This window comes from Triturus cristatus, chromosome 9, assembly GCF_964204655.1.
Source record: "Triturus cristatus chromosome 9, aTriCri1.1, whole genome shotgun sequence".
In the NCBI taxonomy this organism is placed as follows: Eukaryota; Metazoa; Chordata; class Amphibia; order Caudata; family Salamandridae; genus Triturus; species Triturus cristatus.
In genome coordinates this window covers 1,179,766,264-1,179,784,569 of record NC_140592.1, presented here as the reverse complement: position 1 = coordinate 1,179,784,569, position 18,306 = coordinate 1,179,766,264, and the positions used below count along the sequence as shown (strand labels likewise).

At 42.7% G+C, this 18,306-nt stretch overlaps 1 long non-coding RNA gene across 1 annotated transcript in view; it reads right to left on the bottom strand.

Moving 5' to 3' along the window:
• The window catches only part of LOC146799585 (uncharacterized), a 315,625-nt gene that overhangs the window by 282,644 nt on the left and 14,675 nt on the right, over positions 1-18,306 (bottom strand). The window contains exon 2 of the long non-coding RNA XR_014969285.1: positions 10,160-10,248. This is a non-coding gene — a long non-coding RNA (uncharacterized LOC146799585). The remainder of the gene's footprint in view (positions 1-10,159; positions 10,249-18,306) is intronic.

The following is an 18,306-nucleotide window of genomic DNA, read 5'->3' as shown; positions in this document are numbered from 1 at the left end:
TCACAGTTCAAGCTTCATCTTTAATGAGGTTAGAGCCAAGTATTTGGAGAACCATTTGCAGGATTTCAGCACAAATTTCTCCCAATTCCAAGGCAGTAAGCTGTCGACCAAAAGAAGGAAAACCAACTTGATTAAGGATCAAGAATCGCAGTCCACTCAACCTGGTTCGATTCGGAACATGCAGTGTTAGGGTTCCAAAGGCTTCAACTCCGGGGACTAGCAGTTGAATATCAACCGAGAGGGTGTCCCCTCCATAGCTCACTGTTCCAGTTCCCAGTCTCCCGGAATTTTTCAGTGCCTGCATCTGCAACCAGATATGTCCACTCAGGAGACACGAACTTCTGAGACGATGTTTATTTTCTTCTTGAGCGTCTTAGATCATCCGGATTATCTTCTTGTTCACTTTGTTCAGATCCAGACGTTTCAGGAATCGGAGCAAGAGTTTTCTCAGATGCAAGTCTTATATTTAGCCTTTCTTTTCCTGCTGGCCACTTCTCTGCTCTGGCACTTGCTCCCTGCTCTTCCTCTTTGTCTGTTTCTTCTACGCCAGGCCGTTCACTCGGGTCTGGTTCAAAGGGTACTTCTACAATGTCATCAATCACAGGCTCAGTAGTCTGCTCCTCCGCAGGCAGTTCTCTTTCTCCTTGTGCTGTTTCTCCCTGTATGTCTTCAGATTCAGTTGTTCTCCGAGCAATTTGAGGAATGGGTGCTTCCTCTGCCGGCTCCGGAATCTTGTGGGTATGTGAAGCATGAATCCATTGCTGCAGTCCTCCACACTTCACCGCTGTATTCGTGACCAATATCACCTGATATGGTCCTCTCCAGCGGACATCCAGACGGCTCTTCCGCACTTGCTTGCATACAAGAACCCAGTCTCCGGAGTTTAGATCAAGCAGCAGGTCTCTCGAGATGGATGCAGTTGCAGCCTCAAACTGGTGGGACACAGAATTAACCACATCAGCCAGTCCCCTACTATAGTCCAACACCATATCATCAGTGATTTTAATCAATGCTGTAGCTGGCACCATAGGCAATCTCATTGCTCTCCCTGTCAGTATTTCATGAGGGGGTAGCCCTGTCCTTCTATCAGGAGTGCTACGCAAACTCAAGAGAACAAGTGGCAAAGCATCTGGCCACTTCAATGCAGTCGATGAACACACCTTAGCCACTCTCATTTTGATCGTGCCATTCACCTGTTCCACTAGACCAGATGCTTCTGGTCTGTAGCTGCAATGCAATCTTTGGTCAATGTTTAAAGCAGCACACAACAGTTTCATGAGCTCACTATGGAAGTGAGTTCCTCTATCTTTTTCCACTGAAGTCGGAAATTCGTACCTTGGGATAAGTTCTCGTAATAGCAGCTTGGACACCGTGAGACTATCACACCGTCGACTTGGATAAGCCTCAACCCAACGTGAAAAGATACACACCACCACCAAAACATATCTCAGCCTATTACATCTTGGCATCTCAATAAAATCCAATTGTATCCTGTTAAAAGGACCTCTTGATCTCCCAATGTGACTCATTGTAAGTAACCACAATTCTTTTTCCTGCATTCATTTGCTGACATGTAACACATCTATGACACGCTTCTTCAGCAATCACACGAAAGCGTGGATTATACCATGTCTGCCTGAACACTCGCACCATGGCATCTTGTCCCAGATGAACTGCTCCGTGAATCTGCCTTGCCATTGGGCTCAGCAAACAATTAGGAATTATTGCTCTATTATCAGTTGACACCCAAATGCCATCATCTCTATTTTCACAGCCTGCTCTGACCCATGAAGCAGCTTCTTCCTCTGGGACTTCATCCTGTAACCGCTTCACCTCATCCCATGTATCAGCTCCAACTAACATCATGCTGAGCTCGGTCTCTTCTCTGCTTTCTCCTGTATATTGCCCATTAAAAAAACATGCATGTATGGCACAAAAACGATCTACTTCGTCAGCATAGTTATTGCCCTTTGTGACAAAATCTTATCCCTTTCCGTGAACAGCACACTTTACAACTGCTATGGCCTTGGGCTTTTGCAAAGCATCCAATAGTTGGCGCTCAAATTCACCATTTCTAATCGGAGACCCTAAGGATGTTAAAAATCCCATTTGAGACCACAGCTGACCAAAATCATGAACTACACCAAAGCCGTATTGGCTGTCCGTATAGATCGTTACTCGGACGCCATGTGAAATCCCTACATCCCTTAGACGCTGTAGCAAAACCGCATGGTTTACAGTGTCAAAAGCAGCAGATAGATCCAGGATAGATCCCTCCTCCATCAACTGCTGCTCGAATACCCTCTGCTGCCGTTATAAGGGCCGATTCAGTAGAGTGCTTAGGCCGAAAGCCGTGCTGAGACCTATCCAGCAGTGCATTCTTATTTAGGTAGTCGGTCAAACTCCGGTTTATAGCCTTCTCGATGACCTTTGCCATCAGAGGTAGGCCAGAGATAGGACGATAGTTTTTAAACTCTGATGGGTCCAAGGAAGGTTGTTTAAGAAGGGGCTTAACACTCACCATTTTCCCGGTGATTGGATAGGGCCCTGCAGCTAGTACCTGGTTGATCAGGGACGTGAGGGTGGGTGTAATCCTATCTGCCACCAAGTGCATAATATGCGGAGGACAAGGATCTGAAGCTGCACCCGACTTTATCGAGCTTAGCAGCGCCAGAACCTCCTCCTTAGATAGAGGATCAATGGAGGTAAGACTGCACGTCGGTGGCTCTTCCGAGCCGAGTGTCACCTGCTTACAATGCGATGTATTAGGACCTACTGAAATTAACAATTCGTCATAGATTGTGGACACCTTGTTATGGAAAAAGACAGCCAACTGATCACAAAACGCCTGATCAGGGCTGAACAGATTGGTCTGCTGAGAATTCGCCAGAAAGGACACTGATTTATAAAGTTCTTTGGTAGAGTTCCCTGCCTCCGCGATTTTCCGGGAAAAATAATCCTTCTTGGTGTTCCTAATAGTCTGCTTATATTTATACAGGGCCCCATTATGAGCTAGCTTACTGACCCTATTATAGTCCACTCTCCAGAGACACTCACGCCTTCTATACTCAACCTTCAATTGTTTGAGTTCTGAGCCATACCAGGGGGCACCCGGTGGACGTCTGTTGCTTGTAGCCGCCTGAAGCGGGGCAACCTGATTAACTGCTTCTGTAACCCAGATGTGTTACATGTCAGCAAATGTATGCAGGAAAAAGAACTGTGGTTACAATGAGTCACATTGGGAGATCAGGAGGTCCTTTTAACTGGATACAATTGGATTTTATTGAAATGCCAAGATGTAATAGGCTGAGATATGTTTTGGTGGTGGTGTGTATCTTTTCAAATTGGGTTGAGGCTTATGCAACTCGACGATGTGCTTGTCTCACGGTGGCCAAGCTGCTATTACGAGAACTTATCCCAAGGTATGGATTTCTGACTTCAGTGGAAACAGATATAGGAACTCACTTCCATAGTGAACTCATGAAACTGTTGTGTGCTGCTTTAAATATAGACCAAAGATTGCATTACACCTACAGACCAGAAGCATCTGGTCTAGTGGAACAGGTGAATGGCACAATCAAAATGAGAGTGGCTAAGGTGTGTTCATCGACTGCATTAAAGTGGCCAGATGCTATGGCACTTGTTCTCATGAGTTTGAGTAGCACTCCTGATGGACGGACAGGGCTATGCCCTCATGAAATACTGACAGGGAGAGCTATGAGATTGCCTATGGTGCCAGCGACAGCATTGATTAATGTCACTGATGATATGGTGTTGGACTATTGTAATGGACTGGCTGATGTGGTTAATTCTCTGTCCCACCAGGTCGAGGCTGCAACTGCATCCCCCTCGAGAGACCTGTTGCATGATCTAAACCCCGGAGACTGGGTTCTTGTATGCAAGCACTTGCGGAAGAGCTGTCTGGATGCCCGCTGGAGAGGACCATATCAGGTGATATTGGTCAAGAATACAGTGGTGAAGTGTGGAGGACTACCGCATTGGATTCATGCTTCACATACCCGCAAGGTTCCGGTGCCGGTAGAGGAAGCACCCATTCCTCAAATTGCTCGGAGAACAACTGAGTCTGAAGACATACAGGGAGAAACAGCACAAGGAGAAAGAGAGCTGCCAGCGGAGGAGCAGACTACTGAGCCTGTGATTGATGACATTGTATAAGTACCCTTTGAACCAGACCCGAGTGAACGGCCTGGCGTAGAAGGAACAAGAGCAGGGAGCAAGTGCCAGAGCAGAGAAGTGGCCAGCAGGAAAAGAAAGGCAAAATGTAAGACTTGCATATGAGAAAAATCTAGCTCCGATTCCTGAAACGTCTGAATCTGAACAAAGTGAACAAGAAGATAATCCGGATGATCTAAGATGCTCAAGAAAAAAAAGAACACCGTCTCAAAAGTACGCGTCTCCTGAGTGAACATATCTGGTTGCAGATGCAGGGACCGAGGAATTCTGGGAGACTGGGAACTGGAACAGTGTGCTATGGAGGGGATACCCTCTCGATTGATATTCAGCTGCTAGTCCCGGGAGATGAAACCTTTGGAACTCTGACACTGCAAGTTCTGAATCCACCCAGGTTGAGTGGACTGCGATTCTTGATCCTTAATCAAGTTGTTTTTCCTTCTTTTGGTCGATAGCTTACTGCCTTGGAATAGGGAGAAATGCATGCAGAAATCCTGCAAATGGTTCTCCAAATACTTGGCTCTAACCTCATTAAAGATGAAGCTTGAACTGTGATCTGATCAAAGAACTCATTAGGCCTTTTAAAGAAGATAACCTAGCCCCCAGTGAAAGAAGATTTAAAATTAGGGTCCTTTCAATAGAGAGAAGAATTCAGGATTAGGGCTGACTACTTCTCTACAATAGGTTTAGTATTAATGGACTAAATTCGGCAATAATCGAGTGAAGAAATCAATAAGGACATTGTAATTTGGAACTAAAAGTACAGAAAAGAAAAACAGAGACTCTCAATGTTTCTTTGGTGTGACGAATACGACTGTGGAAACATGGATTCCAAAACATCTGGTCGAAAACAAAAGTGTATTATTGGAACTCTAATAGCAGTAGTACCGCTTGTCATAATTGTTGTGATTGTCACATCTTTGAGTGGGTCTCCCAATGATGAAAAGAATGGGGAACGACTTACCCTTACCCCACCTGGTTCAAATGGCGCAATAGAAGAAGGTCCATCTATGAAAGATAAGGAAATGATCAAGGAAACTAGTCGTAGATTGCATGTAGATTTGTCAAAGGGTGATTTCACGCTAAATGCATATGCACGTTTGTTGTACGAGTATGTGGACACAATGGAAGCGAAAGACTGCTATGTGTGCATGCAATTGCCAGCTTCAATAGAGGAAGGCATACAATACCATCACTTACCTGTGACTTTTGGCATTACATGCAGTGTACTATTAAGTATGTTTTACAGCAAAGCTCATTTTGAATATTATTTCTCGAATTATGATGTGGTACTCGCTGAAGGTCCGGTCCTCAAATATATGAACAAATATGATTATTACAAGAATGTAGAGCGCATGTCTAAGTCATTTGTGCCTGCTATCACCTTAGAGTTGCTTTGGCAGTTTGGGACAGGGAATTATGGGTTATATCTTGAAACCCATTATCATACCTGTCATGTGCATAATTATATTATTGGGAGTTATCAAGGCATGCAAATGGCAAAGAGCCAGACATCAAGAAAATGTCCTGAAGAAACGAGAACAGCACATGGAAAGATTGCAGGACAGTCATTATCAACATCTTAAAGGGTTAGAGAGATTTAGACACGGACAGCAAGCTACATCTTCTGTTTAGGTGGGTCTTTTCTACAAGGAGGATATTCTGAAAGAATGTAGTTTGGTGTTATGACACTAGTCATAAGAGGGGGGAACTAATAGAGAGCTTTTAGCACTCTATTTGTATGTGTGCAATATAGTCATAGTTGCCATGCACCTACGTACAAGTATATCGTTTGCAGTGTTTTATGATCATGAACATGTATTCAGTAGATTCATTTATTCATTCATTGTAGCGCAATTGTTATAATATGATCATGTATGTATCGTCATGCCTGCGTATACAGAGAGCAGGACAGTTTATAATCTTTTACTATAATCGATCGCTGTTTAAGTTGCCCGCTTTCCTAGGCCCAAGACTGTATTTTTTTTGCACCTCCTTGGCTTCTCAAGAAATAAATAATGAAATGCATGTTGTTTTCAAGAAATAGCAATGTTCTCATCCTACTGTAGGAATTGGAATGCCAACTTGTTATTTTCAGATCGTAGAAGATACAAGGAATGCTTTGAAGACAGTTGGAAGCGAGAAGGGAGGATATCTTTCGTGTATGGCTGGTCTTGGAATCAAAGTCACTATGCCGAACAAAGAAATCTTAATGAAGGAGCATAAACCTCCCCACATAGAAAAAGTTGCAATGAAAAATGTTACCATGATAAATCCAAGAATCAAATTCTATATTGTATGATGCGCAGGGACAGAGACCCCAGACTTCTGCCAGATTTCGGAGAGAAAGGAGCATTTTAGAACTCGCTTCTAGCCTTAAGCACCTTAACCCATTTGATGTGAGTACTTCTCAGGAAGACAACACGTGCTGACACCTTTGGGAATAGATGGAAGGGTATTAGATAGCGTCTTCTCTTAGTTCAGTGTAGGGACAGATTTGTTTTATTGCTAATGAAAAATACCATTTTGAGCTGTATCCTAATCCTCCGATTTACCATTGTATTCTTGTTATTCCGAATTACTTATATTCGTAGAATTGGCTCTGTATTGATTTTCTTATATCTTTATATGTTAATCTTACGATGTTTATACATCCTATTATTCTTGGCCTTATAATAAATTGACAAACGTAAAGTCGAAGTCCGTGGTACTGTCAGGTATACTATTGTCATCATGGTATGAAGTGTTTTCCCCTCCACCACTGTTTATTAGGTAAATAAAAGATCCTGAACGCTAATTGTGAGGAGGAAGACAGGGGTGCAATTTAGCATAATCAAATGGTAGCAGAGGATGGTTTACCTCTAAATAGTGAGGGGAAGGAGAAATATAGGGCAGAGTAGGAAGAATCGAGGTCCGGATGCGGCAGATGGAACTTTGGCAAAGAGTGGCGGAAACTGACAGACGTTGACGGTGCGGCGGAACTAGAAGGGAGGCGTGAGTATGAAAGGTCTTGCGAGGAGTGTTAGATTGCGGTGTGTTTTATTTGTATGATGTTTTGCGGAGTGGGGATGCATGTTGATTGATTGTGGTTATTGTTACTGGTTCGAACACCTGTGAATCAGGTAATTTGGTGAACGGGCTTAAGAGAAGTCCAAGATCCCGGGATAGTATTGTAATGTAATTGTCTGAGTAAATTGTGGGAGTCGTGAAGCGCTATCGACTGTTCACTTGTGTCAGGGAACTTTGTGTGAGTGCTGGAGCAGGAAGTCATTATTCCAGTTTTCATTTTTGTTCTCCTGTTATGTGGTTTCCTACAAATGGGTGTGTCCTTCTGTAGAGATGCTGTCTCAAATTAGGTACTATAAAAATATCTAGAGAAAGAATAGCAGGTTCTACTGCAATACACACTGTATCGAATAAAGTGACTGTCAGGACAATAGAGGAAAATTATGTAGTTGTAAATTCAACTAGAGGAGGAAATGTTAATATTGGTGATTGTGATATCATTGTACACCATGAAATGTGCAGATCCAACAGCAGCAATACCAGTAAATGCATTGTTGAGGTACGACATAAACTATGAATGCATAACAATGTCAAAACTAGTTAAAGCAATGTCAATGTAAGCTACGACAACTGTGCGCATAATAATGAGAATGTCAGTAAATATGATATCAATGACCTTCATATTCTATGCACACTTAATAACAGGTTCATATCATTGCTGTTGAATTCACCCAAAATGACCTCCCCATCAAGCCCTGAGTCAGAGATATGTGGTAAAACAAGCCCTGCAATCCAGACCCAAGCCTTCTGAATGATAGGTCACAAGTGGGGTTGCCCGAATATAAAAGTGCAACCAGGGAAAAGCCTTATTGTTCCCACAGGTAGGCAGCTACATTGTAAACAGGTCAAAGGGAATTAGTCCCAATAAAACAAGTTTGTCCAAAAGCTCACATTCTCAAAATGCTACAAAGTTAGATGCCACATGTTGTTAAGAACACTCAGCCAATCAGAACACAGCACACACACCATACAAATTGATTACTCACTCCTCATGCTGGACAGATACACACTGGCCCGCACTAGCTCTCCACAAGGTCGAGAGCCACCTTTGTCTCCGGGGCAGCACCAAGAATCTGGAACTCATTACCACCCAAGTTACGCTCTATCCCATCGACCCTCTTGTTCAGAAAAAAGGTCAAAAAGATACTAATGAATAGATTCCTTGCATAATCTTCGAAGTCCTATGACACAAGGATGGTACCAAGGACAGCAACTTTTAGATGGATCAGATACACGTTGTTTACAGGAGAACCCTCATAAGCTCTGCTCCTCGGGGTACCTGGATCCAAAGAGTTTCAGAGCAACAGCAAATATCCACCATGGAGTGGATACAACAATGAAGACTAATGGAATATTAATGGACCAATTGTGCTATTAGTTGCAACACCCCTTTGTGACTCTTTTATTCTGATTATCTGTCAATACCTTTGATCTTGCTCTTTCAACCCTATGTACAGCGCTCTAATACCCATGGATCATGTGGGCGCTTTAGAAAACACTCTAAAATTAAAATTAAACAAATTATCAGATGGTTGTACTTATAATTTATGACTCGGCCCGGATCCACATTCTCTCTAAGAATGTGGAATTGGCTTATTGCACCTCACGAACTGCATATTTAATCAGCCTAAGCTTCTGTGCATCAAGACTGTCTTCAGACTCTACTCTGTCAATGCTCTACCAACTGCTGCCTTTAATTAAACTAACTTGCTTCTGTCCGCTGGGAGCAGACTTTGTGCTTACTCCTGCGTGGTCGGAAATACGAAAATGTACCCGCCAGGCGGGAATAATCACAGGTTTCCCTGCCCGCACCGGTAAGGACAAGAAAACCACTGTGCTCCAGGGCTGGTCTCCCTGGGTCACAGCTAGTGAGTAGGCATTGGGCTATGGGGCCTTAGGGCCTCCCCTTAAAATCTAAATAGCGCCCCTGGGGGATCGAGTCCCCAGGGCCTTTTAAAGGCTCATTAGGAGACTTAGCAGCCCACCTCGCCTTCATTTATGAATTTGGTCCTGGGGGAAGGGGTACCCGGGGCCTCTGGATTCTCAGGAAAGGGGAACACACAACCCCTCTGCCCTTTTCTGACGGTTTTGGCCCCGGGGTGGGCTCCCTGGGGCCTACAATTGAACAATACAGTCACAGACACCATTTAGGTTTCTTTTCTGATTCTGCAGGATTCCCACAGGATCACAGAATTTTTTTTCAACTGTTTTTTGGGTTTTTTTGGGCCTCAGGAGGGTCCCTCTGACCCCCCACCCTCCCCATTGCAAATAATTTTTTAAAAACAAGGTCCAATCAACAAAAAACTTTATGGGCGTGTTTAGAGATTTGTGGGTGGCTGGTTGGCTTGGCAATCCAGTGGAAGGATGTAAACCAATCCCTGAGCAGAAGACCTCCCACCTTCCTGAAAAAGCCCACAAGGCAGACATGATGCAGAGGTACATTCATGTGAGGAATGGTGATGGCAGCTCCGCTGAAGACATTGAAGCTTTGCTGAATGGGCTCCATGTTTAATGCGCCCACATGGCAACGTTTTTTGTTTTTCAAATATAAACTTCCAAAGCAGGAGTTTAATAGTGAGAAGCAAAAAACAAATATCCCTGTTCTGCTGAGAGTTTTCTTCCAGCTCAAAGGAGGTTGTTTCTTTAGTTTCCTGTTTGAAACTGCAAGGCTTTTTCAGGCAATTGAGAACAGGAAAAATGTGCCTCATACACTTGGGCTTCCATTACCTTAGCCTGTGTATCAGTTGTGTTTTTTATCTGCTCTTTTTACATTGTCCTCGAATCACCAGTTTTGCACCTTCCAAAATATGTAGTGAATGGGCAACGTCAGTAGCAAGGCCATGAGGTAAAAGAAATGGATGTCCAATAATTATAAAATCTAGAGAGAATAAACATGACTTACCACTATGTACCAAGGGCCCAGCAGCTGCTGCACCATATATCTCTCTCAAATCAGCTCCGGCGTTGTCTCTGACTCTTGTCTGTACTCATCTTGAAAAGAGGGAAGACAAAGAGGCCTCTGATTAGTAGCACCGCCCACGCCAGGCACATGTAAAAATAGAAATTCAAAGAAATGTACTGACTCAGTAACTGTACACATCCTCCAGCCTGTCTGCCACCGTTTATCCTACCAGGGTTTCTTTGTCCTGCAAGCACCTACAAATATCATTCCACCTTTCTTCCATCGACCTTGAGATATACATATATAAAACATATGTAATTTTCAGAAAAAGACACATTCACTGGATGATGTCATGAGTGATGTCATTTGAGATGTCATCAGTGATGTCATGAGTGATATCACTGACCATGTCATGAGTGATGTAATATGTGACGTCATCAGCAGTGCATTGCGGTCGCGCGAGTTATAGTTAGCTGAACTAACTATAACGGGGGAATTTCAATGGTTTTGTATGAGTGAAAAGTCCAGCTAACTATAACGCCCCTGAAACCTATGGTTTTTTCAGTGAATTTCTAAGGTTTTTTAAATGCTAATTCCTAACTATAACGTGCCTGAAACCTATGGTTTTTTCAGTGAATTTCAAAGGTTTTTTAAATGCTAATTTCTAACTATGCCTACAGAGATAGGACATGTGAAAAAAGAAGAAAAAACGCACAGAAAGAAAAAAAAATGTAGAAAGAAGCAACAGAAGTCCTCAAAGACGAAAAAAAGTGCAGGAAGAAGGATAACATCCAGAAAGAACAAACAGAAGAGCAGAAAGAAGCCTTGTTGCAAAATCATCCTGTACCCTCAACTTTTTCAGACGGATACTGGTGGTAACTGAGTCTGACTAACCAGTCCAAGAGCCAGTGCTATGTTAAAAGACACTTAGAATACAGTGAAAACACCTACATACACTAGGGAACACTATGCGTTGGGGTCCCCCTGTGATTAGGATGACCTCCTCTGTAAGCCCCTAGTACAGGGGTCTCCAACCTTTTCTGTAGTGAGAGCTAGTTCTGCTCAAGGAAAGTCTTCCCGAGCTACTTGCAAATTTTATAACTGTAAAATAGTGACTACACTATGACCACCCAAAGCAGGATTTTCAGTAGTTACCACCCAAGTATATCAAGTGCGGTTACAAGCAGAAATGCTGGGAAAAAGTTAATCAATATTAAATGCCTCCCCGTGACTTATGAAGTAACATTCAAACCTTGACGTGCCCTTTGGCACAAAGGATATAAGCACAACAGTACGTCTCCCCAGCTCTGCTTGAATTACCATTCCCCAGTTTCTGAAAATGCACAATTTCTATTTAATAACATTTTGCACTGTGGGCAAACAAACTCAAATTTCCAGAAGAAAGCCCATTTTTGAAAACTAAAAATCCACAATCCCAAAACATCAGCTTGTCCTTTTCAGCAAGTACTCCCATGTACAAATACCTCATATGGACAGACTACTTCGAATTAACAGATATTACATTCATATGCCATGGATACTCAACATATCACCACGGATGCCTGTATTATGCCAGTAATACCCATCATTATACTGGGGCCACAGTTGTGCCAGGGCTGTTAACCATAAGGATCAGGGATGAGACCATATATCAGTCATGACCATTAATATGTCGGGAACAGGTACATATAGGCCAGTCATGCTCTTAGTATGTCAACGATGGCTGCCAGTATACCATGACTAGACCCACAATACTAAAATAGTCAATTATGACCATTATTATGCCATTGGCACTATTATGCCAGGAATGGACACAATAATGCCAGAGATGACACTCTTATCATAGGGGCTAGCATATGCATTTGGTGGTTCTTGGTACCAGGCATAGTTTCAGGAAGCAATAGTGTTTATTATGGACACACACATAAATGTTGATGAATTTCTTGATTTTCTCTGGTCTGGAAAACACCCTGTTCTCCTCAGGTCATGGGCTGATTATGCATCCAACTGACACGTTTTCACTCTGACTCCTGCATTCCCACTCTTTGGTGGGTCATCACTGATTACTGGTCACGCTACTGCTGCCATATTTCTTTGATGGTGCAGTGTTGCGAATGATGAAGGAGGGACTACAACAATGGTCAATCTCATTGTGGCTTAATTATATTGAGATTGAATACAGACGTCATGTAGCAGGCCCTACAGGTCGACACAGAGTGTGTTTGAGTGTTAGCATTAGTTACTGCCATAAATGTGGCTGTCTGTCACTCCAAGGGTCCCGAGATGAGCAGTGCTGCCTTCTTTAATAGGAACCTACTCTCTGAATTTGATACTGTCTTTACTTCACCTCAGAGATCTACTTTGAAGGTACTGGCGAGCTACCAGTAGCTCCCGAGCTACTCATTGGAGACCCCTGCTCTGGGACATTCTGTCATTGGGCTATACTTGGGCTACATCTGGGTGATATTTGGGCTTCATTTGTGCTCTTTTGTCTCTGGTGGCCATCTTGGGAGATTTATTTGTTATGAAGTTTCCTAATTTCCTCATTTACTGCAGTCTCCTCAGTAGGAAATACTTTCAGTTTTTTACTTTGGTTCCATCAAGAAGGCATTCAGATGTGTCACACATTTGCCATAAATTCTGAATGTTAGCACTCTAGTTGCTCATTAGACCACTGTAGTAAGCTACTGCTCACCAGGGAAGTCTGCTGCTGGTATTCAAAGTGCATATTTTAGTCTGCATGTCAGAATTTTTTTATGAAATAGAAGAGGATTTGAGAAGTCAAAATGTGCCCTAATTTTTCTTTCTGCAGCACTAATCATAATTTCTATGTCAAAATGAACCCCCTCATGTTGTTCCTTTGTAAATTAAATGTTTTAAGTGTTACCACTTTATTCCAATCAAGATGGCTTCAGGTGTGCCATACTTTTGTCATAAGTAAGACTGTTAGCGCTCTAGTTGTTCGTTAGAACACTCTGGGACATTCTGTCATTGGGCTATACTTGGGCTACATCTGGATGATATTTGTGCTACATTTGGGCTCTTTTGTCCCTGGTGGCCATTTTGGGAGACTTATTTGTTATGAAGTTTCCTAATTTCCTCATTTACTACAGTCTCCTCAGTAGGAAATACTTTCAGTTTTTTACTTTGATTCCATCAAGAAGGCATTCAGATGTGTCACACATTTGCCATAAATTCAGAATGTTAGCACTCTAGTTGCTTATTAGATCACTGTAGTAAAGCTACTGCTCACCAGGGAAGTCTGCTGCTGGTATTGAAAGTGCATGTTTCAGTCTGCATGTCAGAATTTTTTAATGAAAAAGAAGAGGATTTGAGAAGTCACTCAAAATGTGCCCTAATTTTTCTTTCTGCAGCACTAATCATACTTTCTATGACAAAATGAACCCCCTCATTTTGTTCCTTTTTAAATTAAATGTTTTAAGAGTTACCACTTTATTCCAATCAAGATGGCTTCAGGTGTGCAATACGTTTGTCATAAGTAGGACTGTCAGCGCTCTAGTTGTTCTTTAGAACACTCTGGGAAGCTGCAGTAGAACACAAAGGAATCTGACAGTCTCTGCCCTTGTTGGATGTACATGTTTTACTGAGAATGTCAGACTTCATTCTCACATGACTGAGAAAGATAATGTGAATTTACAGAAAATATGCTCTCAGTTTAGCTTATAGATCACCTTCCAAACCTCTGTGGGAAAAGCATGAGAAAATAGTTTTCTCTCAAACATGATTCATGATATCACAGCAGAAGGCTTTTTCACATGGTAAAATTACCTTAGAACACACCACAATTCCTAAAATGAGTATGGTACCATCAACAAATGATTTATAATGTAACTAAAGTCTTAAAACCTTCCATTAACTGCAGTGCTTTTTAATGAGGTGCTATCATGTATATTGGTCCCAAGATGGCTGCCAACACTTCTTGGATGAAGTACTGACAGCCAATCAGATCTCACGATGAGATGTGTGGTTAGGCTCCACCCAGATATATCAATCTTTTTAACTCTAATTTTCTCAGGAACCGCTGAACAAATTTACACCATTTAAGCAAAAGGCACGAGTCTGAACTGATGATTACCTCTTTGCCAAATTTGGTGTAATTCCGTTCAGCAGTTCGGGCTGTAGCTGCGTTAACAGGTCCTATGGGAAAATGAATGGGGAAAATGCGTATTGGGACCCCCTTTTTTTCTCGGCCCCCGCTTGACGAATCACCGTGAAATTTTCAGGATAGGAGCGGACCAGAGGTGGGCAAAAGTTTGGAAAATTTCGCAAAGATTCGTCAATCGGCGCCAACGTTATTCCAAATAGAATGTTGCGGATTTCCTATGGAAAATAGGTCCTAACTATAACTACCTACTGGCGACTGCCAGTAGGTAATATATATATAGCTCCGTGTCCACCATAGGCACTTTAGCTTCACTCTTAACGATGGGTGCACGAAACACATGGTGGTGGGTCCATGGAAATATAACAACTCCTGTTTCAAAAGAAACACACTGCACTCGTGGGGTCCATTTCGGGTAGCTTTATTATCAATTTGCAAGGACGCGTTTCGGCAATAAGCCTTCTTCCTGCTTGCTTTTTGATAAAAGCGGCACTGACATGATTGTCTTTTTTATTTTGCGACCTTGATCGTCAATGGTTGCCGTGCATTTCAGGAGGAAGGGGGTTGGTCAGGTGTGGGCCAATCACATAGCCCCTCCAGTTCAAGACTATGGGCCCGATTCACAGAACTAATTTAAGACAAAATCCTAAACTTACTACCATTTTGGTATTCACAGAAGGCACTTACTCATTTTGGTATTCACAGAAGGCACTTACTCATTTCGGTATTCACAGAAGTTAGGTGTCCTAAAGTTAGGACTCCTAAATGCCTTCTGTGAATACCGAAAGTCTTAAAATTAGGATTTTTCTCAGTTTAGGAGTCCTAAAGTTAGGAGTCCTAACTTTACTACTCATAAACTGAGAAAAGTCCTAATTTTAAGACTTTTGGTATTCACACTGACTTTCGGTATTCACAGAAGGCATTTAGGAGTCCTAAAGTTAGGAGTCCTAACTTTACTACTCCTAAACTGAGGATAATCCTAATTTTAAGACTTTCGGTATTCTGTGAATACCAAAATGAGTAAGTGCCTTCTGTGAATACCAAAATGGTAGTAAGTTTAGGATTTTGTCTTAAGTTAGTTCTGTGAATCGGGCCCATAGATTTTTTCATTCAAAAGCGTACTTCATGAAAAAATAAATTAATCAAAATTGACAGTCTAAATGCTGAATGTGACTTTTCTTATTGTTCCTCCACATAGGCATTTCATGAAGTTCACGATGAATTAATTAAGAATTGTTCACTTTGCCTCCCGTATTTCCTCCATCCTGTTATCAGGTGTGTCACCCTCACAGGACGCTTTGTCTCCGCAGGGTTTGATGACACACAACGCAGGAGTCAGTCCAATGGCTGGTCTCCAACAGCCTGGATGGCTGTCGACAGCGTCGACGCTGGTGTCAGAAAATCCTGTCTGCGGCGCGGGAGGGGGGCCACGCGGCCCCCTTCTAATTTTTTTAAATAAAAAAGAAAATAGGGGTCAGGCCCTGGGGGATGGGGTCCCCCAGGGCCAATAAAATAGGAAAGGAAGGGGGGCCACACAGCCCCCCTTCTTAAAAAAAAATATATAAAAAAAGACCGGCAACGCGCCGGAGGTCCCACCCACTCCCTTCAGCACTCTGCAAACGCGCCCCCTGGCGCGTTATAGGATTTGGAACTAATTCCCCTTCAATACTGGGAGTCCAGGGAGCTGTGTTGCAGAGAGGTGTTCAGAGGCCACACCCCTTTTTACACCTCTTTGCAATGCAGCTCTGTGGCGCTTACTGGAGGTACCTGATGGGCTAATTGGACCCCAGGGACCCTCAGGAAACAAGGGGACTTAATACCCCAACTTAAAACGTGCCACGGGGTGCGTTTGCACAGTGGTGAAGGGAGGGGGCAGGACCTGAGTTGACATGTGTGCAAACACGCCCTGTGGCGTGTTTTAAGTTGGGGAATGAATTCCTCTTCAATCCTGAGGGTCTCTGGGGGCCAACTAGCCCACCGGGTACCTCCAGCAAGTGGCACAGAGCTGCCTTGCAGAGAGGTGGCCCAGGCCATGCCCCTTTTTACACCACTCTGCAACGCAGCTCTGTGGCGCTTACTGGAGGTAAGTGGTGGGCTAGTTGGCCCCCGGGGACCCTCAGGACACAATGGGACTTAATCCCCCAATTTACCACGCACCATGGTTTGCGCAGTGGTGCAGGGAGGGGGCGTGGCCTGATGTCACAAGTGTGGAAACGTGCCCTGTGGCGCGTTTTAAGTTGGGGAATTAAGTCCCCTTGAATCCTGAGGGTCCCTGGGGGCTAACTAACCCACCAGGTATGTCCAGTAAGTGCCACAGAGTTGCATTGCAGAGAGGTGTAAAATGGGGCATGGCCTCAGACCACCTCTTTGCAACGCAGCTCTGTGGTGCTTACTGGAGGTACATGGTGGGCTATTTGGAGCCAGGGACTCTCATGATTCAAGGGGACTTAATCCCCCAACTTAAAACGTGCCACAGGGCGCCTTTGCACAGTGGTGAAGGGAGGGGCGGGGCCTGAGGTGACATGTGTGCAAACACGCCTTGTGGCGCATTTTAAGTTGGGGAATTAAGTCCCCTTTAATCCTGAGGGCCCCTGGGGGCCAACTAGGCCACCAGGTGTCTCCAGTAAGCGCTTCAGGCCTGCGGGAATTTAAACTGTTTTCACTTCTGTGGTGTGTTATTAAGTTCATAATTGTTCTTCATGCATTATAAAGTTTTATGCAGCATTTAATATTTTATAAAATGTCCTTGGTGTAGTACCCAAGTTCATCCTACCATAGTTTTTTCATTCACCGGTGTAGTACCCCGGTTCTTGATATGTCAATTCTATCCTCCTTTTTATTTTTTATTTTTTCCTTTTTTTTCGCAATACAGGTTAATGGTTCCTCAGCTCTAAATTTCTTCTGTGTCCTCTATCTAATCCAAATGCACAAACAGTTCTTCGTCATTGTTAATCCCTATCGGCGTCTTCGTTCTTAGTTTATGATGTATCAAGATTACAACTGATGAAATGTTTTCATTCTGTCCCCTCCGCGATCATTAGGTATTATTGTATGGATACTATAGTAACTCATTGATTTCCAATTTCCATTTTGGCATTGTGCCATGCGTACGTCATGCCTTTATTTTTTACTGCTCTAATGTTTTTTGAGGATTCCTTTCTTCAACATACAGATTGTGCTTCCTATGTACTTTTATCCACAGTTGCATTCAATGATGTATATGACATATTGAGTGGTACAGGTAATTTTTTGATTGATCTTTATCATCTTTCCATTTTGATCGTTATTGATCTCACATTGTTTCCAATTTTACATGCTTTACACGTGTTACATTTTTTGAAACCTGTTTGTTGTTCAAGTAGCCAGTTGGTTTTTGGTGATTCTTGAAAGTGGCCTTTAACCAATAAATCTTTTAAACATTTGTTTTTACTGTATGTCACCAGTGGTCTAGATCTCAGAAGCGACTCCACATCCGGGTCATTGGTGATCAGGTACCAATATTTTTGTATTTATTGATTATTCTCCCACTTTCCATACTATAAGTTGTGATGAACCTAGGTGCTTCTTGTTGTCCCTTTTGATTTTGATCTGTTTCTTTTTTCGGTATCAAGGTTTCTTCTTTCGATTTTTTATCTATTTTCTTTTTGCTTTTCTTCAAGGTTGTGTCTCTGTAACCTCTCATTTTCAATCTGTTAATTGTTTATACCGTTTTTTCATTTGCACAAACTCTCCATAGGGAATGCTTTCAATTAGTGTTCTTGGATGAAAGCTTGTTCTGTGTAAAATACTGTTTGTAGCTGTCTCTTTCCTAAATAATGTTGAGTGGATCTGATCTTCTTCAATGTAGATTAAAGTATCCAAAAATGCCATTTCTTTTCTATTTGTAGTGCATGTGAAAGATAGACCCACTTCATTCGCATTTAAGGGCATATTATCAAGCAAAGCATTAAAATTATCGCCACTTTAGCGGCAGAAAACTGTAGCTAAAGCTGTGATAATGGGCTTGATAATATGCCGTAGAGAA